Source organism: Phyllobates terribilis, unplaced genomic scaffold, assembly GCF_046119375.1.
Source record: "Phyllobates terribilis strain yellow unplaced genomic scaffold, ASM4611937v1 Scaffold_682__1_contigs__length_827410, whole genome shotgun sequence".
In the NCBI taxonomy this organism is placed as follows: domain Eukaryota; kingdom Metazoa; phylum Chordata; class Amphibia; order Anura; family Dendrobatidae; genus Phyllobates; species Phyllobates terribilis.
The window spans coordinates 527551-551875 of NW_027363442.1; the positions used below are offsets into that span (position 1 = coordinate 527551).

General features: G+C 43.9%; 14 non-coding genes across 14 annotated transcripts; all 14 read left to right on the forward strand.

Moving 5' to 3' along the window:
- The first annotated feature begins 218 nt into the window (after window positions 1-218).
- Window positions 219-409, forward strand: LOC141235539 (U2 spliceosomal RNA). The gene has a single exon (XR_012301311.1). It is a non-coding gene; the product is annotated as a U2 spliceosomal RNA (small nuclear RNA).
- Window positions 410-1525: 1116 nt separating this feature from the next.
- Window positions 1526-1716, forward strand: LOC141235676 (U2 spliceosomal RNA). Its single transcript, XR_012301444.1, has one exon. It is a non-coding gene; the product is annotated as a U2 spliceosomal RNA (small nuclear RNA).
- Window positions 1717-2831: 1115 nt separating this feature from the next.
- On the forward strand, window positions 2832-3022 carry LOC141235709 (U2 spliceosomal RNA). The gene has a single exon (XR_012301476.1). It is a non-coding gene; the product is annotated as a U2 spliceosomal RNA (small nuclear RNA).
- A 1115-nt stretch (window positions 3023-4137) lies between these two features.
- LOC141235710 (U2 spliceosomal RNA) lies at window positions 4138-4328 on the forward strand. Its single transcript, XR_012301477.1, has one exon. It is a non-coding gene; the product is annotated as a U2 spliceosomal RNA (small nuclear RNA).
- Window positions 4329-5443: 1115 nt separating this feature from the next.
- On the forward strand, window positions 5444-5634 carry LOC141235677 (U2 spliceosomal RNA). The gene has a single exon (XR_012301445.1). It is a non-coding gene; the product is annotated as a U2 spliceosomal RNA (small nuclear RNA).
- Window positions 5635-6746: 1112 nt separating this feature from the next.
- Window positions 6747-6937, forward strand: LOC141235540 (U2 spliceosomal RNA). Its single transcript, XR_012301312.1, has one exon. It is a non-coding gene; the product is annotated as a U2 spliceosomal RNA (small nuclear RNA).
- Window positions 6938-9539: 2602 nt separating this feature from the next.
- Window positions 9540-9725, forward strand: LOC141235779 (U2 spliceosomal RNA). The gene has a single exon (XR_012301537.1). It is a non-coding gene; the product is annotated as a U2 spliceosomal RNA (small nuclear RNA).
- Window positions 9726-10840: 1115 nt separating this feature from the next.
- On the forward strand, window positions 10841-11031 carry LOC141235542 (U2 spliceosomal RNA). The gene has a single exon (XR_012301314.1). It is a non-coding gene; the product is annotated as a U2 spliceosomal RNA (small nuclear RNA).
- A 6155-nt stretch (window positions 11032-17186) lies between these two features.
- LOC141235773 (U2 spliceosomal RNA) lies at window positions 17187-17382 on the forward strand. The gene has a single exon (XR_012301534.1). It is a non-coding gene; the product is annotated as a U2 spliceosomal RNA (small nuclear RNA).
- Window positions 17383-18497: 1115 nt separating this feature from the next.
- On the forward strand, window positions 18498-18688 carry LOC141235543 (U2 spliceosomal RNA). The gene has a single exon (XR_012301315.1). It is a non-coding gene; the product is annotated as a U2 spliceosomal RNA (small nuclear RNA).
- Window positions 18689-19803: 1115 nt separating this feature from the next.
- LOC141235544 (U2 spliceosomal RNA) lies at window positions 19804-19994 on the forward strand. The gene has a single exon (XR_012301316.1). It is a non-coding gene; the product is annotated as a U2 spliceosomal RNA (small nuclear RNA).
- A 1111-nt stretch (window positions 19995-21105) lies between these two features.
- LOC141235545 (U2 spliceosomal RNA) lies at window positions 21106-21296 on the forward strand. Its single transcript, XR_012301317.1, has one exon. It is a non-coding gene; the product is annotated as a U2 spliceosomal RNA (small nuclear RNA).
- Window positions 21297-22411: 1115 nt separating this feature from the next.
- Window positions 22412-22602, forward strand: LOC141235701 (U2 spliceosomal RNA). Its single transcript, XR_012301468.1, has one exon. It is a non-coding gene; the product is annotated as a U2 spliceosomal RNA (small nuclear RNA).
- A 1118-nt stretch (window positions 22603-23720) lies between these two features.
- LOC141235546 (U2 spliceosomal RNA) lies at window positions 23721-23911 on the forward strand. Its single transcript, XR_012301318.1, has one exon. It is a non-coding gene; the product is annotated as a U2 spliceosomal RNA (small nuclear RNA).
- The last annotated feature ends 414 nt before the right edge of the window (window positions 23912-24325 follow it).

Below are 24325 nucleotides of genomic sequence, written 5' to 3' on the forward strand. Positions count from 1 at the left end.
GTGGGAACAGCAGGGGGTGAAGGTGCTGTGTTTAAAGAGGTGGAGTTATGCAGATCTAAAACGCGTGGATTGCAGCAGCAGCAAGCCGAAAAGTGCAGGCATGTAAGGGATCTAGAGGTTGACAACATGTCTTCTTAACGGGAGTCCAGGAGCTCATCTCCACAAATGGACTTTTCAGGATCCTTGGGTGGCTCCGTAGTTTGAAACCAATTCTGGTTATCGCTTCTCGGCCTTTTGGCTAAGATCAAGTGTAGTATCTGTTCTTATCAGTTTAATATCTGATACGTCCCCTATCTGGGGACCATATATTAAATGGATTTTTAGAACAGGGAGATGGAAAAAGAGCTTGCTCTGTCCACTCCACGCATTGACCTGGTATTGCAGTATCTCCAGGACCGGTGCACCCCTTCTTTAATGCAGTTTCTAAAATCAGAAAGAATTGAATTCAATGTTTTTTGTTCATTTTGCTTGTTTGTCGGATTTGGGGATGGACTCTTTGGCTTTGCTTTTCTTCTCCTCATTGGATTTTTCATGTTCAAAGTTGCAGAAGCCAGATTACAAGCTCATTTTGGTTCAACTTCAGCAACTGTGCATTGCATTGCCATGTAATGTGATGCAATGCTATCTTTCTAGCTCTCCCTTTTTACTTCCTTTTGGATAAACAGACATATTAGGCAAGCATTTTGGAGCTTTCACCTAAATAACTACAGGTGGTGAGATAAGCTGCACAATATAATTGACCTTTCAGTATATTGTTGCACACACACCATCTATTTAGCAAATGCCCTTGTTATCAACAGCAGCCTTTTAAACTCACCTGAGCTAACAGGTATGTGCGCTGGTTACTCTGCTGCGCTTAAAATTTCTTTTTTGGTTTGCTACAATGCCTTTTCTGAAACGTTGTCTCCTTCTGCTGGAACACTGACTTCTTTCATTTAATGCCTGCAGACTATAAAAGAGAACCCAACCCAAAAAGTTTGGTTGATTAGTCTGTGGCATTCTGTTAAACTGTTGCTTATGGCGGTCTCTGTGAGCTTCTCAGCGACATTCAGCCAGCCAGGTATCCTGCCTGCAGTAGATGGAATGTGGCAATGGAACGCTGGCTGCGCGTGTCATAATAGGCTCTGAGCCTTTATATACCTGTGCACAGCAGCAGCCACCTTCAGTCTGCTGCTGGACAGCCAGCAGCAGCAGCAGCAGGAGAGGTATGTAATCAGGAGCCCTCCTGCTAAGGGTAGACAGCTGCTCGTTCCATCCCACCCCCCCGCCTTAATTGGTTCTCCTCCCTTCCAACGGTATTGAGGCGGGTGGGAACAGCAGGGGGTGAAGGTGCTGTGTTTAAAGAGGTGGAGTTATGCAGATCTAAAACGCTTGGATTGCAGCAGCAGCAAGCCGAAAAGTGCAGGCATGTAAGGGATCTAGAGGTTGACAACATGTCTTCTTAACGGGAGTCCAGGAGCTCATCTCCACAAATGGACTTTTCAGGATCCTTGGGTGGCTCCGTAGTTTGAAACCAATTCTGGTTATCGCTTCTCGGCCTTTTGGCTAAGATCAAGTGTAGTATCTGTTCTTATCAGTTTAATATCTGATACGTCCCCTATCTGGGGACCATATATTAAATGGATTTTTAGAACAGGGAGATGGAAAAAGAGCTTGCTCTGTCCACTCCACGCATTGACCTGGTATTGCAGTATCTCCAGGACTGGTGCACCCCTTCTTTAATGCAGTTTCTAAAATCAGAAAGAATTGAATTCAATGTTTTTTGTTCATTTTGCTTGTTTGTCGGATTTGGGGATGGACTCTTTGGCTTTGCTTTTCTTCTCCTCATTGGATTTTTCATGTTCAAAGTTGCAGAAGCCAGATTACAAGCTCATTTTGGTTCAACTTCAGCAACTGTGCATTGCATTGCCATGTAATGTGATGCAATGCTATCTTTCTAGCTCTCCCTTTTTACTTCCTTTTGGATAAACAGACATATTAGGCAAGCATTTTGGAGCTTTCACCTAAATAACTACAGGTGGTGAGATAAGCTGCACAATATAATTGACCTTTCAGTATATTGTTGCACACACACCATCTATTTAGCAAATGCCCTTGTTATCAACAGCAGCCTTTTAAACTCACCTGAGCTAACAGGTATGTGCGCTGGTTACTCTGCTGCGCTTAAAATTTCTTTTTTGGTTTGCTACAATGCCTTTTCTGAAACGTTGTCTCCTTCTGCTGGAACACTGACTTCTTTCATTTAATGCCTGCAGACTATAAAAGAGAACCCAACCCAAAAAGTTTGGTTGATTAGTCTGTGGCATTCTGTTAAACTGTTGCTTATGGCGGTCTCTGTGAGCTTCTCAGCGACATTCAGCCAGCCAGGTATCCTGCCTGCAGTAGATGGAATGTGGCAATGGAACGCTGGCTGCGCGTGTCATAATAGGCTCTGAGCCTTTATATACCTGTGCACAGCAGCAGCCACCTTCAGTCTGCTGCTGGACAGCCAGCAGCAGCAGCAGCAGGAGAGGTATGTAATCAGGAGCCCTCCTGCTAAGGGTAGACAGCTGCTCGTTCCACCCCACCCCCCGCCTTAATTGGTTCTCCTCCCTTCCAACGGTGTTGAGGCGGGTGGGAACAGCAGGGGGTGAAGGTGCTGTGTTTAAAGAGGTGGAGTTATGCAGATCTAAAACGCGTGGATTGCAGCAGCAGCAAGCCGAAAAGTGCAGGCATGTAAGGGATCTAGAGGTTGACAACATGTCTTCTTAACGGGAGTCCAGGAGCTCATCTCCACAAATGGACTTTTCAGGATCCTTGGGTGGCTCCGTAGTTTGAAACCAATTCTGGTTATCGCTTCTCGGCCTTTTGGCTAAGATCAAGTGTAGTATCTGTTCTTATCAGTTTAATATCTGATACGTCCCCTATCTGGGGACCATATATTAAATGGATTTTTAGAACAGGGAGATGGAAAAAGAGCTTGCTCTGTCCACTCCACGCATTGACCTGCTATTGCAGTATCTCCAGGACCGGTGCACCCCTTCTTTAATGCAGTTTCTAAAATCAGAAAGAATTGAATTCAATGTTTTTTGTTCATTTTGCTTGTTTGTCGGATTTGGGGATGGACTCTTTGGCTTTGCTTTTCTTCTCCTCATTGGATTTTTCATGTTCAAAGTTGCAGAAGCCAGATTACAAGCTCATTTTGGTTCAACTTCAGCAACTGTGCATTGCATTGCCATGTAATGTGATGCAATGCTATCTTTCTAGCTCTCCCTTTTTACTTCCTTTTGGATAAACAGACATATTAGGCAAGCATTTTGGAGCTTTCACCTAAATAACTACAGGTGGTGAGATAAGCTGCACAATATAATTGACCTTTCAGTATATTGTTGCACACACACCATCTATTTAGCAAATGCCCTTGTTATCAACAGCAGCCTTTTAAACTCACCTGAGCTAACAGGTATGTGCGCTGGTTACTCTGCTGCGCTTAAAATTTCTTTTTTGGTTTGCTACAATGCCTTTTCTGAAACGTTGTCTCCTTCTGCTGGAACACTGACTTCTTTCATTTAATGCCTGCAGACTATAAAAGAGAACCCAACCCAAAAAGTTTGGTTGATTAGTCTGTGGCATTCTGTTAAACTGTTGCTTATGGCGGTCTCTGTGAGCTTCTCAGCGACATTCAGCCAGCCAGGTATCCTGCCTGCAGTAGATGGAATGTGGCAATGGAACGCTGGCTGCGCGTGTCATAATAGGCTCTGAGCCTTTATATACCTGTGCACAGCAGCAGCCACCTTCAGTCTGCTGCTGGACAGCCAGCAGCAGCAGCAGCAGGAGAGGTATGTAATCAGGAGCCCTCCTGCTAAGGGTAGACAGCTGCTCGTTCCACCCCACCCCCCGCCTTAATTGGTTCTCCTCCCTTCCAACGGTGTTGAGGCGGGTGGGAACAGCAGGGGGTGAAGGTGCTGTGTTTAAAGAGGTGGAGTTATGCAGATCTAAAACGCGTGGATTGCAGCAGCAGCAAGCCGAAAAGTGCAGGCATGTAAGGGATCTAGAGGTTGACAACATGTCTTCTTAACGGGAGTCCAGGAGCTCATCTCCACAAATGGACTTTTCAGGATCCTTGGGTGGCTCCGTAGTTTGAAACCAATTCTGGTTATCGCTTCTCGGCCTTTTGGCTAAGATCAAGTGTAGTATCTGTTCTTATCAGTTTAATATCTGATACGTCCCCTATCTGGGGACCATATATTAAATGGATTTTTAGAACAGGGAGATGGAAAAAGAGCTTGCTCTGTCCACTCCACGCATTGACCTGCTATTGCAGTATCTCCAGGACCGGTGCACCCCTTCTTTAATGCAGTTTCTAAAATCAGAAAGAATTGAATTCAATGTTTTTTGTTCATTTTGCTTGTTTGTCGGATTTGGGGATGGACTCTTTGGCTTTGCTTTTCTTCTCCTCATTGGATTTTTCATGTTCAAAGTTGCAGAAGCCAGATTACAAGCTCATTTTGGTTCAACTTCAGCAACTGTGCATTGCATTGCCATGTAATGTGATGCAATGCTATCTTTCTAGCTCTCCCTTTTTACTTCCTTTTGGATAAACAGACATATTAGGCAAGCATTTTGGAGCTTTCACCTAAATAACTACAGGTGGTGAGATAAGCTGCACAATATAATTGACCTTTCAGTATATTGTTGCACACACACCATCTATTTAGCAAATGCCCTTGTTATCAACAGCAGCCTTTTAAACTCACCTGAGCTAACAGGTATGTGCGCTGGTTACTCTGCTGCGCTTAAAATTTCTTTTTTGGTTTGCTACAATGCCTTTTCTGAAACGTTGTCTCCTTCTGCTGGAACACTGACTTCTTTCATTTAATGCCTGCAGACTATAAAAGAGAACCCAACCCAAAAAGTTTGGTTGATTAGTCTGTGGCATTCTGTTAAACTGTTGCTTATGGCGGTCTCTGTGAGCTTCTCAGCGACATTCAGCCAGCCAGGTATCCTGCCTGCAGTAGATGGAATGTGGCAATGGAACGCTGGCTGCGCGTGTCATAATAGGCTCTGAGCCTTTATATACCTGTGCACAGCAGCAGCCACCTTCAGTCTGCTGCTGGACAGCCAGCAGCAGCAGCAGCAGGAGAGGTATGTAATCAGGAGCCCTCCTGCTAAGGGTAGACAGCTGCTCGTTCCACCCCACCCCCCGCCTTAATTGGTTCTCCTCCCTTCCAACGGTGTTGAGGCGGGTGGGAACAGCAGGGGGTGAAGGTGCTGTGTTTAAAGAGGTGGAGTTATGCAGATCTAAAACGCGTGGATTGCAGCAGCAGCAAGCCGAAAAGTGCAGGCATGTAAGGGATCTAGAGGTTGACAACATGTCTTCTTAACGGGAGTCCAGGAGCTCATCTCCACAAATGGACTTTTCAGGATCCTTGGGTGGCTCCGTAGTTTGAAACCAATTCTGGTTATCGCTTCTCGGCCTTTTGGCTAAGATCAAGTGTAGTATCTGTTCTTATCAGTTTAATATCTGATACGTCCCCTATCTGGGGACCATATATTAAATGGATTTTTAGAACAGGGAGATGGAAAAAGAGCTTGCTCTGTCCACTCCACGCATTGACCTGGTATTGCAGTATCTCCAGGACTGGTGCACCCCTTCTTTAATGCAGTTTCTAAAATCAGAAAGAATTGAATTCAATGTTTTTTGTTGATTTTGCTTGTTTGTCGGATTTGGGGATGGACTCTTTGGCTTTGCTTTTCTTCTCCTCATTGGATTTTTCATGTTCAAAGTTGCAGAAGCCAGATTACAAGCTCATTTTGGTTCAACTTCAGCAACTGTGCATTGCATTGCCATGTAATGTGATGCAATGCTATCTTTCTAGCTCTCCCTTTTTACTTCCTTTTGGATAAACAGACATATTAGGCAAGCATTTTGGAGCTTTCACCTAAATAACTACAGGTGGTGAGATAAGCTGCACAATATAATTGACCTTTCAGTATATTGTTGCACACACACCATCTATTTAGCAAATGCCCTTGTTATCAACAGCAGCCTTTTAAACTCACCTGAGCTAACAGGTATGTGCGCTGGTTACTCTGCTGCGCTTAAAATTTCTTTTTTGGTTTGCTACAATGCCTTTTCTGAAACGTTGTCTCCTTCTGCTGGAACACTGACTTCTTTCATTTAATGCCTGCAGACTATAAAAGAGAACCCAACCCAAAAAGTTTGGTTGATTAGTCTGTGGCATTCTGTTAAACTGTTGCTTATGGCGGTCTCTGTGAGCTTCTCAGCGACATTCAGCCAGCCAGGTATCCTGCCTGCAGTAGATGGAATGTGGCAATGGAACGCTGGCTGCGCGTGTCATAATAGGCTCTGAGCCTTTATATACCTGTGCACAGCAGCAGCCACCTTCAGTCTGCTGCTGGACAGCCAGCAGCAGCAGCAGGAGAGGTATGTAATCAGGAGCCCTCCTGCTAAGGGTAGACAGCTGCTCGTTCCACCCCACCCCCCGCCTTAATTGGTTCTCCTCCCTTCCAACGGTGTTGAGGCGGGTGGGAACAGCAGGGGGTGAAGGTGCTGTGTTTAAAGAGGTGGAGTTATGCAGATCTAAAACGCGTGGATTGCAGCAGCAGCAAGCCGAAAAGTGCAGGCATGTAAGGGATCTAGAGGTTGACAACATGTCTTCTTAACGGGAGTCCAGGAGCTCATCTCCACAAATGGACTTTTCAGGATCCTTGGGTGGCTCCGTAGTTTGAAACCAATTCTGGTTATCGCTTCTCGGCCTTTTGGCTAAGATCAAGTGTAGTATCTGTTCTTATCAGTTTAATATCTGATACGTCCCCTATCTGGGGACCATATATTAAATGGATTTTTAGAACAGGGAGATGGAAAAAGAGCTTGCTCTGTCCACTCCACGCATTGACCTGGTATTGCAGTATCTCCAGGACCGGTGCACCCCTTCTTTAATGCAGTTTCTAAAATCAGAAAGAATTGAATTCAATGTTTTTTGTTCATTTTGCTTGTTTGTCGGATTTGGGGATGGACTCTTTGGCTTTGCTTTTCTTCTCCTCATTGGATATTTCATGTTCAAAGTTGCAGAAGCCAGATTACAAGCTCATTTTGGTTCAACTTCAGCAACTGTGCATTGCATTGCCATGTAATGTGATGCAATGCTATCTTTCTAGCTCTCCCTTTTTACTTCCTTTTGGATAAACAGACATATTAGGCAAGCATTTTGGAGCTTTCACCTAAATAACTACAGGTGGTGAGATAAGCTGCACAATATAATTGAAATTTCAGTATATTGTTGCACACACACCATCTATTTAGCAAATGCCCTTGTTATCAACAGCAGCCTTTTAAACTCACCTGAGCTAACAGGTATGTGCGCTGGTTACTCTGCTGCGCTTAAAATTTCTTTTTTGGTTTGCTACAATGCCTTTTCTGAAACGTTGTCTCCTTCTGCTGGAACACTGACTTCTTTCATTTAATGCCTGCAGACTATAAAAGAGAACCCAACCCAAAAAGTTTGGTTGATTAGTCTGTGGCATTCTGTTAAACTGTTGCTTATGGCGGTCTCTGTGAGCTTCTCAGCGACATTCAGCCAGCCAGGTATCCTGCCTGCAGTAGATGGAATGTGGCAATGGAACGCTGGCTGCGCGTGTCATAATAGGCTCTGAGCCTTTATATACCCGTGCACAGCAGCAGCCACCTTCAGTCTGCTGCTGGACAGCCAGCAGCAGCAGCAGCAGCAGGAGAGGTATGTAATCAGGAGCCCTCCTGCTAAGGGTAGACAGCTGCTCGTTCCACCCCACCCCCCGCCTTAATTGGTTCTCCTCCCTTCCAACGGTGTTGAGGCGGGTGGGAACAGCAGGGGGTGAAGGTGCTGTGTTTAAAGAGGTGGAGTTATGCAGATCTAAAACGCGTGGATTGCAGCAGCAGCAAGCCGAAAAGTGCAGGCATGTAAGGGATCTAGAGGTTGACAACATGTCTTCTTAACGGGAGTCCAGGAGCTCATCTCCACAAATGGACTTTTCAGGATCCTTGGGTGGCTCCGTAGTTTGAAACCAATTCTGGTTATCGCTTCTCGGCCTTTTGGCTAAGATCAAGTGCAGTGATTTAGCGATTGCTGCCTTGGTTTTGGTTGGAGGTGTCTAGGGTACCTGGCTCGTCGGCCTTGGGGGATCGTCCTTACCTAATTGTGGGGACTTCACCCCCTTGCTGCTATAGGCGTGTCGGCTTAGTCCCCAGACAACGGGAAGTGATCATACTCGCTCCTTCTGTGTGTTGGAGTGGAGATTACGCTCATTCTGTTGGAGAATCATGGCAACAGAGGCGGAGTTGTGGCCGAAGTTGGAGGTTCCAGAACATGCACGTGTGGAGACCGCTTTCCGGATTTTTGTCCGGAGAGACTGTCAGAAGGTTAAGGACTTTCGGTTTATTATGAAGGAGATCATCTTGGGTGTCGCAAAGGTGAATAAAGAAGACATCGTGGCAGTTATGGATTATCCCCAAAAGGGTGTCTATGACGTGTTTTTTGAGTCTAGGAAGATTTTGGAGAACTATATGGATTCTTTTGATGAATTGAGACATGAGAAGTTTGTTGGAATTCGGTTTCAACGTCACGTATTTAGTAGTGAAAAGATGGTGACAGTGAAAATGTTTTCACCACTGGTTCCAGAAGAGGACATTGTCACGTTTTTGAGTGGTTTTGCCAAGTCTGTAGTATCAAAAGGTAAAGTAATGAATGAATTCGGAGTATGGACGGGAAAGTGGAAATTTTTTGTGGAATTTAACATGAACAAGGATAGGAGTTTTTCCTACCCGCCTCAAAGGTTTAAGCTTGGTAAAGTAAGTGGGAATTTATTCTTTAATGGGATGGATTCCTTTTGTTCAATTTGTGAGGTATATGGTCATAAACGTGAAGACTGTACTGCAGAAAAGTGTTGCAAGTGTAAAGCGGAAGGACATGTTTCTAAATCATGTCCAGTAGAAAGGAATAAGTGTAACCTGTGTATGGAAATTGGGCATAGGTTTAAGGAATGCCCAAAGAGAAAGAGTAATAAGGAGAAGATGGAAAGTGCAAAGGCGGAAAAGAAAGAAAAAAAGAAGACGGTAGAGGTTCAGAGGCAAACAGAAGAGGAGGAAGCTGATAAAGAAATGGACAAAGTTAAAAAAGGAATTGCGGAAATGAAGGGAAGTGGTGTGTGTTTTGAAGCTTTTTTTCCAAAGGTAATCGCAAGTGTGAAGGCAAATAAAGAGAGGTTTTTTGAAACCTATAAGGTGGGAAGGACATGGATAGATTATGTGAATACAAACTTTGAATCTTTCTCGCAAGAGAAAGGACTGTTGGAGTATCTAACATATTATGCGTTGAAGGGAGGAATGCAGTAATGTGTTTTGTTTCCTTCCTCTATATATTATGTGTCTGAGAGGAAATACTGGTTGTTGTTTTGTTTTTTTTGTATATGCATTAAATAATGTTTTTTTGTTTAAAAATGACACGATGATGGATTTGGTCCATCACCGTTTTCAGAAGTATGGAATCGAGATGGTACTTGTAATCTGAGTGTTAAGAAAAAAAAAAAAAAAAAAATCTGTTCTTATCAGTTTAATATCTGATACGTCCCCTATCTGGGGACCATATATTAAATGGATTTTTAGAACAGGGAGATGGAAAAAGAGCTTGCTCTGTCCACTCCACGCATTGACCTGGTATTGCAGTATCTCCAGGACCGGTGCACCCCTTCTTTAATGCAGTTTCTAAAATCAGAAAGAATTGAATTCAATGTTTTTTGTTCATTTTGCTTGTTTGTCGGATTTGGGGATGGACTCTTTGGCTTTGCTTTTCTTCTCCTCATTGGATTTTTCATGTTCAAAGTTGCAGAAGCCAGATTACAAGCTCATTTTGGTTCAACTTCAGCAACTGTGCATTGCATTGCCATGTAATGTGATGCAATGCTATCTTTCTAGCTCTCCCTTTTTACTTCCTTTTGGATAAACAGACATATTAGGCAAGCATTTTGGAGCTTTCACCTAAATAACTACAGGTGGTGAGATAAGCTGCACAATATAATTGACCTTTCAGTATATTGTTGCACACACACCATCTATTTAGCAAATGCCCTTGTTATCAACAGCAGCCTTTTAAACTCACCTGAGCTAACAGGTATGTGCGCTGGTTACTCTGCTGCGCTTAAAATTTCTTTTTTGGTTTGCTACAATGCCTTTTCTGAAACGTTGTCTCCTTCTGCTGGAACACTGACTTCTTTCATTTAATGCCTGCAGACTATAAAAGAGAACCCAACCCAAAAAGTTTGGTTGATTAGTCCGTGGCATTCTGTTAAACTGTTGCTTATGGCGGTCTCTGTGAGCTTCTCAGCGACATTCAGCCAGCCAGGTATCCTGCCTGCAGTAGATGGAATGTGGCAATGGAACGCTGGCTGCGCGTGTCATAATAGGCTCTGAGCCTTTATATACCTGTGCACAGCAGCAGCCACCTTCAGTCTGCTGCTGGACAGCCAGCAGCAGCAGCAGCAGGAGAGGTATGTAATCAGGAGCCCTCCTGCTAAGGGTAGACAGCTGCTCGTTCCACCCCACCCCCCGCCTTAATTGGTTCTCCTCCCTTCCAACGGTGTTGAGGCGGGTGGGAACAGCAGGGGGTGAAGGTGCTGTGTTTAAAGATGTGGAGTTATGCAGATCTAAAACGCGTGGATTGCAGCAGCAGCAAGCCGAAAAGTGCAGGCATGTAAGGGATCTAGAGGTTGACAACATGTCTTCTTAACGGGAGTCCAGGAGCTCATCTCCACAAATGGACTTTTCAGGATCCTTGGGTGGCTCCGTAGTTTGAAACCAATTCTGGTTATCGCTTCTCGGCCTTTTGGCTAAGATCAAGTGTAGTATCTGTTCTTATCAGTTTAATATCTGATACGTCCCCTATCTGGGGACCATATATTAAATGGATTTTTAGAACAGGGAGATGGAAAAAGAGCTTGCTCTGTCCACTCCACGCATTGACCTGGTATTGCAGTATCTCCAGGACCGGTGCACCCCTTCTTTAATGCAGTTTCTAAAATCAGAAAGAATTGAATTCAATGTTTTTTGTTCATTTTGCTTGTTTGTCGGATTTGGGGATGGACTCTTTGGCTTTGCTTTTCTTCTCCTCATTGGATTTTTCATGTTCAAAGTTGCAGAAGCCAGATTACAAGCTCATTTTGGTTCAACTTCAGCAACTGTGCATTGCATTGCCATGTAATGTGATGCAATGCTATCTTTCTAGCTCTCCCTTTTTACTTCCTTTTGGATAAACAGACATATTAGGCAAGCATTTTGGAGCTTTCACCTAAATAACTACAGGTGGTGAGATAAGCTGCACAATATAATTGACCTTTCAGTATATTGTTGCACACACACCATCTATTTAGCAAATGCCCTTGTTATCAACAGCAGCCTTTTAAACTCACCTGAGCTAACAGGTATGTGCGCTGGTTACTCTGCTGCGCTTAAAATTTCTTTTTTGGTTTGCTACAATGCCTTTTCTGAAACGTTGTCTCCTTCTGCTGGAACACTGACTTCTTTCATTTAATGCCTGCAGACTATAAAAGAGAACCCAACCCAAAAAGTTTGGTTGATTAGTCTGTGGCATTCTGTTAAACTGTTGCTTATGGCGGTCTCTGTGAGCTTCTCAGCGACATTCAGCCAGCCAGGTATCCTGCCTGCAGTAGATGGAATGTGGCAAAGGAACGCTGGCTGCGCGTGTCATAATAGGCTCTGAGCCTTTATATACCTGTGCACAGCAGCAGCCACCTTCAGTCTGCTGCTGGACAGCCAGCAGCAGCAGCAGCAGGAGAGGTATGTAATCAGGAGCCCTCCTGCTAAGGGTAGACAGCTGCTCGTTCCACCCCACCCCCCGCCTTAATTGGTTCTCCTCCCTTCCAAGGGTGTTGAGGCGGGTGGGAACAGCAGGGGGTGAAGGTGCTGTGTTTAAAGAGGTGGAGTTATGCAGATCTAAAACGCGTGGATTGCAGCAGCAGCAAGCCGAAAAGTGCAGGCATGTAAGGGATCTAGAGGTTGACAACATGTCTTCTTAACGGGAGTCCAGGAGCTCATCTCCACAAATGGACTTTTCAGGATCCTTGGGTGGCTCCGTAGTTTGAAACCAATTCTGGTTATCGCTTCTCGGCCTTTTGGCTGCGATCGTATGACTGTACCTTGATTGGTGCGAGTCTCCTGGAGGAATCCGGACCCTTTTGTGGAGGATTTTCTGCTTTTTCCTGTGGTATTCCATACCGACAGAATCCAAGATGTCTTTTGTGAAGAACACCATCCGTTTGTCCGTGGATCCATCTGACCAGAACAAGAACAACGTGGTTTTCATTGTCCAAGACATCGTTGAAGGCAAAGCTGGAGCAAGACGTTCTGAGATCTTCAGTGTCAACGAATTTTCACGTCAAGGTAATTATGACGTTACCTTTATGGACCAGGATGTTTGCCTTAATGTCTTTGAATGGCTCCGTGGTCACTCTAGTGACCCCTGCTTGGAAGGAGTTAGATGGGAACCTTTGTTTGGTCTGCAAGAAAAGGAGGTGACTGTGACTGTCTATAACCCTTTTACAGACCCTGAGCTGCTGGAGTGCTTCCTCTCTCGCTACTGTGAATATGTGCGGAAGGGAGTGAAGCAAGTCAATTGTCTAGGAATCTTTAACTGTCAGTATAAATTCCGTGTGAAATTGAAAAGGGATCCTGACAGTGTGGGGGGCTTTAGACACCCTCCATCAAATTTTTCCGTTGCAGGCCATAGAGGTTTCCTCTTTTACCCAGGCCAGCCCATGTTTTGCCGTAGATGCTTTTCTTTCGGACATACCATGGTAACATGCCTTAAAGGGCAGTGTTGCCGAAATTGCAGAAAGGAGGGGCATATGGCCAACCAGTGTCCAGAGGCCAAGTCCTGTGATGTCTGTGGGAGTAGTGATCACATGTATAAGGACTGTCCTATGAGTGCACCTAGACGTTCTGATAAAGAACAGAAGGAGGAGGAGCTGGAGAGGAGGCAGATGGCAAGCGCACTGAAAGTGCTGGAAAGATTGGAGAGGGAGGAGAGAGAGGGAAGGAGGCAGGAAACTGGTAGAGCCTCTCCCTCTACGGCGCCAGAGGCGGTGTCCCTGAGACCATGTTCTTCTTCTGCTGAAGAAATGAGGAAGAAGCGGAGGGAAGAAAAGGAGTTCTGGAGGGAAGTGGCAAAGGTGGAGAAAAAGGCAGTGTCTGCGAGAATATCTAGGAAAGTGGTGGAAGCAGAGCTGCCTGAGATGATGACTTTTGGAGAGGCAATGGACGCAACAGGATGTGAAGTGCAAATCTCGGAACCCGACAGTCCTGAACACCCTTCGGGTCCTGAAAACATTGAAGATTTTTCTTCGGAGGATGATAGGGGTGCAAAGAAGAGTCGTAGGGAGGATGGTGGGGGCAGTGATGATGCAGATTTTAGTGAGCCTCAGAGGAAGATCAGAACTGCCAGAATGAGGAGTGTGGCTGGTGAAGCCAGCGGGTCGGAAACCAGCTGTTCTGTTCTGATGGCGGAGGAGGATAGTGGTGGTGCTGGATAGTGTCACCATATAATATTGTAAATGTTTTTTCTTTTTGTCCTCTTGTGAGCTTTGGTTTAGGCCAAAGGCTATTTCTTTGTGTAATTGGTGAAGGAGTAGAAGTATTATGGGATTTACCATAGTGTCCCAAAACGTAAGAGTGTTTAAAAGTAAAGTAAGAAGAGCTGCTATTTTTGAGTTTTTAGCTATGCAAAATGCATCTATTTTTTGTTTACAAGAATGTGGGGTAGTGGATGGTGTGAAAGGGGATGAATGGTCTTATGGAGCGTCTGTGTGGTCGGGGAGTGCATGTAATAAGAATGATGGTGTGGGTATTTTGGTTAAAGGAAGGGAGGTTGTTTTGAGTGATTATTTGGTTATTGAGGTGGGGAGATGTATCCTTGCTAATTTTGTATACAAGAATGTAAAGTTTTGTGTTATTAATGTTTATGCGCCAGTTGAAAAAAATGAGCGCAAAAATTTATTTGAAAAAATTAAGCTTTTTGTTCCAGGAAGAATACCTGTGGTAATTGTGGGTGATATGAACTGTGATGTGGGGAGAGTGAATGTGGATGTGTCTGGGAAAGCATTATTGGAGTTAGTGAATGATTTTGGGTTGTGTGATATGCAGCGCGTGTGTAACATGAATCCTTTGTTGAACACTTTCTTTTCTGAGAGTGGTAGGGTACAATCCAGATTGGATTATTGTTTTATTTCTAAAAATATGGTTTCTGTTAATTATAGGCAGGAAAACGTTCTTTTTTCAGATCATGTGTGTATGTTGTGTGAGTTGGATATAAAAGTTGATGGAGTGTTTGGGAGAGGATTGTGGAAGTTAAATGTTAAACTGTTAGAGAATGAAGATGTGAGAAAGGAGTATGAAAGGCGGTATGAAGAATGGTGTAAGCATAAAAATGAGTTCAGGAATGTTTGTGAGTGGTGGGACTGGGTGAAGAAACAAGCAAAAATGTTCTTTAAAAATTTAGGATACAAGTATGCAGCAATTAAAAGAGAGAGTTTTGTTAAACTGAACGCGCGGTTGAGCGTTTTGTATAAGTTAAGGGAAGGAGGAGTTGAGGTGGAGGAGGATATTTTAGAGGTAAAAAAGGAGATTAGTGAGTTTTTGTTGGAGAGAGGGAGAAGCATAGTGTTTAGGGCAAAGATTGATAAGATGGAGCAGGATGAGAAATGTTCTCGGTTTTTCTTTAAAAAAGTTTTTGGAAAGAAACAGAGTATGAGCGTGGTGTATGGAGCAGATGGAAGTGAGGTGAGTGGAGAGGATATGTGTGAAGAGGTGGCTAAGTTTTATGAGGATCTGTATGCAGTGAAACAGAGGGATGAATGTTTGGAGAATGATGTTTTGAGTGTGTTAGAGAGTAAGTTGAGTGAAGCAGAAAGAGAGAGAGTGATGGGTGAGGTGACTGGTGATGAGGTATGGAAGGTTATGTGTAGTATGGCTTTGAATAAGACGCCGGGGGAGGATGGCCTCCCAGTAGAATTTTATCGTGTGATGTGGGGTGTGATTGGTAAGGACTTTGTGGATGTATGTAAGTATATGTGGGGAAACATGGAGGTGACTGAGAGTATGCGTGCAGGTTTGGTTGTGTTAATTCCTAAGAAAGGGGATTTGAAAAGTCTGAGGAATTGGAGGCCAATAACGTTACTTAATTGTGATTATAAAATCTATGCAAAACTTATGGCTAATAGGATGCGTGATGTGATAGAGAGTGTGATTGGGGATGAGCAGTGTTGTGCGGTACCTGGGAGGCGGATTCATGAGTGTGTGTGTATGTTAAGAGATTGTCTATGGGATTGCATGGGTCGTAAGAAGAGTGTATTTTTGTTAAGTTTGGATTTTGAAAAGGCTTATGATAGGTTGTCGCATGGTTTTTTGTTCAGAGTGTTGTTAAAAATGGGTTTTCCGGCTGATTTTGTTGGGCGAGTGAGAAGTTTGTATGCGGGTGTTTATAGCTGTGTTTTAATGAATGGGTATGTGGGTAGGAAAGTGAATGTGTTTTCGGGTGTGCGACAGGGGTGTCCTTTGTCCCCTGTAGCATTTATTTGTGCAATTGAGCCATTGTTGTGTATGCTGAGGAAAGATAAGGTAATTCGTGGTGTGCAAGTGCCGGGAGGTGGAGGAAAAGAATGGAAGGTGAGTGGTTATATGGATGACGTGTGTGTATTATGTGATTCTGAATGTTCGGTGAGGCGGGTGAAGTTGTTAGTGTCTATTTTTTGTGGTGCATCTGCGTTTAAAGTGAATTGGGAAAAGAGTGAGTGTAAGGGTTTTGGAGGCGGAAGTTTAAGTAGGGATGTAGGTGTGAATGTAGTGAATGGACCTATTAAAGTTTTGGGTGTGAAGTTTTCAGAGAGTTTGGATGGGAAAGAAAGTTGGGATGATGCGAAAGGAAAAGTTGAGCAGAAGTTGAATTTTTGGAAATTGAGGAGTTTATCCTTTTTTGGGAAGATTTTAATTGTTAAGAGTGTGGTGTTGCCAATATTTTTATATATTGCGGTAGTATTTCCACCAGGATATATGTGTATGAGAAGCTTGAATAGAATTTTATTTGTTTTTTTGTGGAACTCGAAAATGGAGAGAGCTAGGAGAGAAATTTTGGTTAAAAGAGTGGAAAAAGGTGGTTTGGGTTTTCCGAATTTGGACGTGTTTTTTGGTGTGAATATCGTTGTGTTTGTTTTGAAAGTGATTAGGGCGGATGGAAAGTTTTCATCTATGTGTAGGTATTTATTTGGAGCGTATTTGTTTCGTTTAAAGTGGCAAGAAAGGGATTTGCGATGTCCGATTGCTTTTGAGGTGCCTGTATGGTATGTGTGGGTTTATAAGTTTTTGGTGAGGTATGAACTGTGTGATGCAGATGTGAGATTGCTGGAGAATAAGAAGGCTGTGTATAGGATGATTGAATGTAGAGAGGTAGAATGTGGAATAAATATGGTTAGGGGTGGTGATGTGCAGAAGGTTTGGAAGAAAGTGCGGATGAGTGGTATGACCAACAAACAGAGTGAAGTTGTGTGGCAGTCTTTACATGGAGTATTACCTGTGAGAGAATTTCAGAGGAATAGAGGTTTGGTGAGGAGTGAAATGTGTCCAAGAAATGGCTGTGGTGGAAGGGAAAGTGTGTTGCATGTTTTTTGGAATTGCCAGTATGCTAGAGATGTGATTGGGAGAATGGGGCCTTTGTGTAAAGAATTGTGTGGTGTGAATTTGTTGTCTTTTGAGTTGTTTATGTTTGGTTTGGGAATATGTGATGGGACGAAGGAAAGAGTCTTGTGGTTGATGCTTGCATGTATAAAGGAAGTGTTATGGGATCTGAGGAATGTGTATGTGTTTAAAAGGAAGGAAATTGCTGTAAAGGATAGTGTGAAGGTGATTTTGGGGAAGATGTATGTGTGTTTCCTATGGGACAAAAAGAGGAGAGGGGAAGTGGATGCGGAGGGAATATGGAAAGTTAAAAAGTGGAGATATATTGTTAGTACCTCTTGATTTTTGTTATTGTTGTTTTGAAATATGAAATAAATATTTCCGATGATGATGGGGACAGCAAATTGCGTATTGGATTTGACGCAGCTGTTTTGATGGAATTTTCCTTTGTCTGGTTTCCATAGACTGTGGAATTTCCTCGTCTGAGGAGAAAAAAAAAAAAAAAAAAAAAAAAATCTGTTCTTATCAGTTTAATATCTGATACGTCCCCTATCTGGGGACCATATATTAAATGGATTTTTAGAACAGGGAGATGGAAAAAGAGCTTGCTCTGTCCACTCCACGCATTGACCTGGTATTGCAGTATCTCCAGGACCGGTGCACCCCTTCTTTAATGCAGTTTCTAAAATCAGAAAGAATTGAATTCAATGTTTTTTGTTCATTTTGCTTGTTTGTCGGATTTGGGGATGGACTCTTTGGCTTTGCTTTTCTTCTCCTCATTGGATTTTTCATGTTCAAAGTTGCAGAAGCCAGATTACAAGCTCATTTTGGTTCAACTTCAGCAACTGTGCATTGCATTGCCATGTAATGTGATGCAATGCTATCTTTCTAGCTCTCCCTTTTTACTTCCTTTTGGATAAACAGACATATTAGGCAAGCATTTTGGAGCTTTCACCTAAATAACTACAGGTGGTGAGATAAGCTGCACAATATAATTGACCTTTCAGTATATTGTTGCACACACACCATCTATTTAGCAAATGCCCTTGTTATCAACAGCAGCCTTTTAAACTCACCTGAGCTAACAGGTATGTGCGCTGGTTACTCTGCTGCGCTTAAAATTTCTTTTTTGGTTTGCTACAATGCCTTTTCTGAAACGTTGTCTCCTTCTGCTGGAACACTGACTTCTTTCATTTAATGCCTGCAGACTATAAAAGAGAACCCAACCCAAAAAGTTTGGTTGATTAGGCTGTGGCATTCTGTTAAACTGTTGCTTATGGCGGTCTCTGTGAGCTTCTCAGCGACATTCAGCCAGCCAGGTATCCTGCCTGCAGTAGATGGAATGTGGCAATGGAACGCTGGCTGCGCGTGTCATAATAGGCTCTGAGCCTTTATATACCTGTGCACAGCAGCAGCCACCTTCAGTCTGCTGCTGGACAGCCAGCAGCAGCAGCAGCAGGAGAGGTATGTAATCAGGAGCCCTCCTGCTAAGGGTAGACAGCTGCTCGTTCCACCCCACCCCCCGCCTTAATTGGTTCTCCTCCCTTCCAAGGGTGTTGAGGCGGGTGGGAACAGCAGGGGGTGAAGGTGCTGTGTTTAAAGAGGTGGAGTTATGCAGATCTAAAACGCGTGGATTGCAGCAGCAGCAAGCCGAAAAGTGCAGGCATGTAAGGGATCTAGAGGTTGACAACATGTCTTCTTAACGGGAGTCCAGGAGCTCATCTCCACAAATGGACTTTTCAGGATCCTTGGGTGGCTCCGTAGTTTGAAACCAATTCTGGTTATCGCTTCTCGGCCTTTTGGCTAAGATCAAGTGTAGTATCTGTTCTTATCAGTTTAATATCTGATACGTCCCCTATCTGGGGACCATATATTAAATGGATTTTTAGAACAGGGAGATGGAAAAAGAGCTTGCTCTGTCCACTCCACGCATTGACCTGGTATTGCAGTATCTCCAGGACCGGTGCACCCCTTCTTTAATGCAGTTTCTAAAATCAGAAAGAATTGAATTCAATGTTTTTTGTTCATTTTGCTTGTTTGTCGGATTTGGGGATGGACTCTTTGGCTTTGCTTTTCTTCTCCTCATTGGATTTTTCATGTTCAAAGTTGCAGAAGCCAGATTACAAGCTCATTTTGGTTCAACTTCAGCAACTGTGCATTGCATTGCCATGTAATGTGATGCAATGCTATCTTTCTAGCTCTCCCTTTTTACTTCCTTTTGGATAAACAGACATATTAGGCAAGCATTTTGGAGCTTTCACCTAAATAACTACAGGTGGTGAGATAAGCTGCACAATATAATTGACCTTTCAGTATATTGTTGCACACACACCATCTATTTAGCAAATGCCCTTGTTATCAACAGCAGCCTTTTAAACTCACCTGAGCTAACAGGTATGTGCGCTGGTTACTCTGCTGCGTTTAAAATTTCTTTTTTGGTTTGCTACAATGCCTTTTCTGAAACGTTGTCTCCTTCTGCTGGAACACTGACTTCTTTCATTTAATGCCTGCAGACTATAAAAGAGAACCCAACCCAAAAAGTTTGGTTGATTAGTCTGTGGCATTCTGTTAAACTGTTGCTTATGGCGGTCTCTGTGAGCTTCTCAGCGACATTCAGCCAGCCAGGTATCCTGCCTGCAGTAGATGGAATGTGGCAATGGAACGCTGGCTGCGCGTGTCATAATAGGCTCTGAGCCTTTATATACCTGTGCACAGCAGCAGCCACCTTCAGTCTGCTGCTGGACAGCCAGCAGCAGCAGCAGCAGGAGAGGTATGTAATCAGGAGCCCTCCTGCTAAGGGTAGACAGCTGCTCGTTCCACCCCACCCCCCGCCTTAATTGGTTCTCCTCCCTTCCAACGGTGTTGAGGCGGGTGGGAACAGCAGGGGGTGAAGGTGCTGTGTTTAAAGAGGTGGAGTTATGCAGATCTAAAACGCGTGGATTGCAGCAGCAGCAAGCCGAAAAGTGCAGGCATGTAAGGGATCTAGAGGTTGACAACATGTCTTCTTAACGGGAGTCCAGGAGCTCATCTCCACAAATGGACTTTTCAGGATCCTTGGGTGGCTCCGTAGTTTGAAACCAATTCTGGTTATCGCTTCTCGGCCTTTTGGCTAAGATCAAGTGTAGTATCTGTTCTTATCAGTTTAATATCTGATACGTCCCCTATCTGGGGACCATATATTAAATGGATTTTTAGAACAGGGAGATGGAAAAAGAGCTTGCTCTGTCCACTCCACGCATTGACCTGGTATTGCAGTATCTCCAGGACCGGTGCACCCCTTCTTTAATGCAGTTTCTAAAATCAGAAAGAATTGAATTCAATGTTTTTTGTTCATTTTGCTTGTTTGTCGGATTTGGGGATGGACTCTTTGGCTTTGCTTTTCTTCTCCTCATTGGATTTTTCATGTTCAAAGTTGCAGAAGCCAGATTACAAGCTCATTTTGGTTCAACTTCAGCAACTGTGCATTGCATTGCCATGTAATGTGATGCAATGCTATCTTTCTAGCTCTCCCTTTTTACTTCCTTTTGGATAAACAGACATATTAGGCAAGCATTTTGGAGCTTTCACCTAAATAACTACAGGTGGTGAGATAAGCTGCACAATATAATTGACCTTTCAGTATATTGTTGCACACACACCATCTATTTAGCAAATGCCCTTGTTATCAACAGCAGCCTTTTAAACTCACCTGAGCTAACAGGTATGTGCGCTGGTTACTCTGCTGCGCTTAAAATTTCTTTTTTGGTTTGCTACAATGCCTTTTCTGAAACGTTGTCTCCTTCTGCTGGAACACTGACTTCTTTCATTTAATGCCTGCAGACTATAAAAGAGAACCCAACCCAAAAAGTTTGGTTGATTAGTCTGTGGCATTCTGTTAAACTGTTGCTTATGGCGGTCTCTGTGAGCTTCTCAGCGACATTCAGCCAGCCAGGTATCCTGCCTGCAGTAGATGGAATGTGGCAATGGAACGCTGGCTGCGCGTGTCATAATAGGCTCTGAGCCTTTATATACCTGTGCACAGCAGCAGCCACCTTCAGTTTGCTGCTGGACAGCCAGCAGCAGCAGCAGCAGGAGAGGTATGTAATCAGGAGCCCTCCTGCTAAGGGTAGACAGCTGCTCGTTCCACCCCACCCCCCGCCTTAATTGGTTCTCCTCCCTTCCAACGGTGTTGAGGCGGGTGGGAACAGCAGGGGGTGAAGGTGCTGTGTTTAAAGAGGTGGAGTTATGAGATCTAAAACGCGTGGATTGCAGCAGCAAGCCGAAAAGTGCAGGCATGTAAGGGATCTAGAGGTTGACAACATGTCTTCTTAACGGGAGTCCAGGAGCTCATCTCCACAAATGGACTTTTCAGGATCCTTGGGTGGCTCCGTAGTTTGAAACCAATTCTGGTTATCGCTTCTCGGCCTTTTGGCTAAGATCAAGTGTAGTATCTGTTCTTATCAGTTTAATATCTGATACGTCCCCTATCTGGGGACCATATATTAAATGGATTTTTAGAACAGGGAGATGGAAAAAGAGCTTGCTCTGTCCACTCCACGCATTGACCTGGTATTGCAGTATCTCCAGGACCGGTGCACCCCTTCTTTAATGCAGTTTCTAAAATCAGAAAGAATTGAATTCAATGTTTTTTGTTCATTTTGCTTGTTTGTCGGATTTGGGGATGGACTCTTTGGCTTTGCTTTTCTTCTCCTCATTGGATTTTTCATGTTCAAAGTTGCAGAAGCCAGATTACAAGCTCATTTTGGTTCAACTTCAGCAACTGTGCATTGCATTGCCATGTAATGTGATGCAATGCTATCTTTCTAGCTCTCCCTTTTTACTTCCTTTTGGATAAACAGACATATTAGGCAAGCATTTTGGAGCTTTCACCTAAATAACTACAGGTGGTGAGATAAGCTGCACAATATAATTGACCTTTCAGTATATTGTTGCACACACACCATCTATTTAGCAAATGCCCTTGTTATCAACAGCAGCCTTTTAAACTCACCTGAGCTAACAGGTATGTGCGCTGGTTACTCTGCTGCGCTTAAAATTTCTTTTTTGGTTTGCTACAATGCCTTTTCTGAAACGTTGTCTCCTTCTCCTGGAACACTGACTTCTTTCATTTAATGCCTGCAGACTATAAAAGAGAACCCAACCCAAAAAGTTTGGTTGATTAGTCTGTGGCATTCTGTTAAACTGTTGCTTATGGCGGTCTCTGTGAGCTTCTCAGCGACATTCAGCCAGCCAGGTATCCTGCCTGCAGTAGATGGAATGTGGCAATGGAACGCTGGCTGCGCGTGTCATAATAGGCTCTGAGCCTTTATATACCTGTGCACAGCAGCAGCCACCTTCAGTCTGCTGCTGGACAGCCAGCAGCAGCAGCAGCAGGAGAGGTATGTAATCAGGAGCCCTCCTGCTAAGGGTAGACAGCTGCTCGTTCCACCCCACCCCCCGCCTTAATTGGTTCTCCTCCCTTCCAACGGTGTTGAGGCGGGTGGGAACAGCAGGGGGTGAAGGTGCTGTGTTTAAAGAGGTGGAGTTATGCAGATCTAAAACGCGTGGATTGCAGCAGCAGCAAGCCGAAAAGTGCAGGCATGTAAGGGATCTAGAGGTTGACAACATGTCTTCTTAACGGGAGTCCAGGAGCTCATCTCCACAAATGGACTTTTCAGGATCCTTGGGTGGCTCCGTAGTTTGAAACCAATTCTGGTTATCGCTTCTCGGCCTTTTGGCTAAGATCAAGTGTAGTATCTGTTCTTATCAGTTTAATATCTGATACGTCCCCTATCTGGGAACCATATATTAAATGGATTTTTAGAACAGGGAGATGGAAAAAGAGCTTGCTCTGTCCACTCCACGCATTGACCTGGTATTGCAGTATCTCCAGGACCGGTGCACCCCTTCTTTAATGCAGTTTCTAAAATCAGAAAGAATTGAATTCAATGTTTTTTGTTCATTTTGCTTGTTTGTCGGATTTGGGGATGGACTCTTTGGCTTTGCTTTTCTTCTCCTCATTGGATTTTTCATGTTCAAAGTTGCAGAAGCCAGATTACAAGCTCATTTTGGTTCAACTTCAGCAACTGTGCATTGCATTGCCATGTAATGTGATGCAATGCTATCTTTCTAGCTCTCCCTTTTTACTTCCTTTTGGATAAACAGACATATTAGGCAAGCATTTTGGAGCTTTCACCTAAATAACTACAGGTGGTGAGATAAGCTGCACAATATAATTGACCTTTCAGTATATTGTTGCACACACACCATCTATTTAGCAAATGCCCTTGTTATCAACAGCAGCCTTTTAAACTCACCTGAGCTAACAGGTATGTGCGCTGGTTACTCTGCTGCACTTAAAATTTCTTTTTTGGTTTGCTACAATGCCTTTTCTGAAACGTTGTCTCCTTCTGCTGGAACACTGACTTCTTTCATTTAATGCCTGCAGACTATAAAAGAGAACCCAACCCAAAAAGTTTGGTTGATTAGTCTGTGGCATTCTGTTAAACTGTTGCTTATGGCGGTCTCTGTGAGCTTCTCAGCGACATTCAGCCAGCCAGGTATCCTGCCTGCAGTAGATGGAATGTGGCAATGGAACGCTGGCTGCACGTGTCATAATAGGCTCTGAGCCTTTATATACCTGTGCACAGCAGCAGCCACCTTCAGTCTGCTGCTGGACAGCCAGCAGCAGCAGCAGCAGCAGGAGAGGTATGTAATCAGGAGCCCTCCTGCTAAGGGTAGACAGCTGCTCGTTCCACCCCACCCCCCGCCTTAATTGGTTCTCCTCCCTTCCAACGGTGTTGAGGCGGGTGGGAACAGCAGGGGGTGAAGGTGCTGTGTTTAAAGAGGTGGAGTTATGCAGATCTAAAAAGCGTGGATTGCAGCAGCAGCAAGCCGAAAAGTGCAGGCATGTAAGGGATCTAGAGGTTGACAACATGTCTTCTTAACGGGAGTCCAGGAGCTCATCTCCACAAATGGACTTTTCAGGATCCTTGGGTGGCTCCGTAGTTTGAAACCAATTCTGGTTATCGCTTCTCGGCCTTTTGGCTAAGATCAAGTGTAGTATCTGTTCTTATCAGTTTAATATCTGATACGTCCCCTATCTGGGGACCATATATTAAATGGATTTTTAGAACAGGGAGATGGAAAAAGAGCTTGCTCTGTCCACTCCACGCATTGACCTGGTATTGCAGTATCTCCAGGACCGGTGCACCCCTTCTTTAATGCAGTTTCTAAAATCAGAAAGAATTGAATTCAATGTTTTTTGTTCATTTTGCTTGTTTGTCGGATTTTGGGATGGACTCTTTGGCTTTGCTTTTCTTCTCCTCATTGGATTTTTCATGTTCAAAGTTGCAGAAGCCAGATTACAAGCTCATTTTGGTTCAACTTCAGCAACTGTGCATTGCATTGCCATGTAATGTGATGCAATGCTATCTTTCTAGCTCTCCCTTTTTACTTCCTTTTGGATAAACAGACATATTAGGCAAGCATTTTGGAGCTTTCACCTAAATAACTACAGGTGGTGAGATAAGCTGCACAATATAATTGACCTTTCAGTATATTGTTGCACACACACCATCTATTTAGCAAATGCCCTTGTTATCAACAGCAGCCTTTTAAACTCACCTGAGC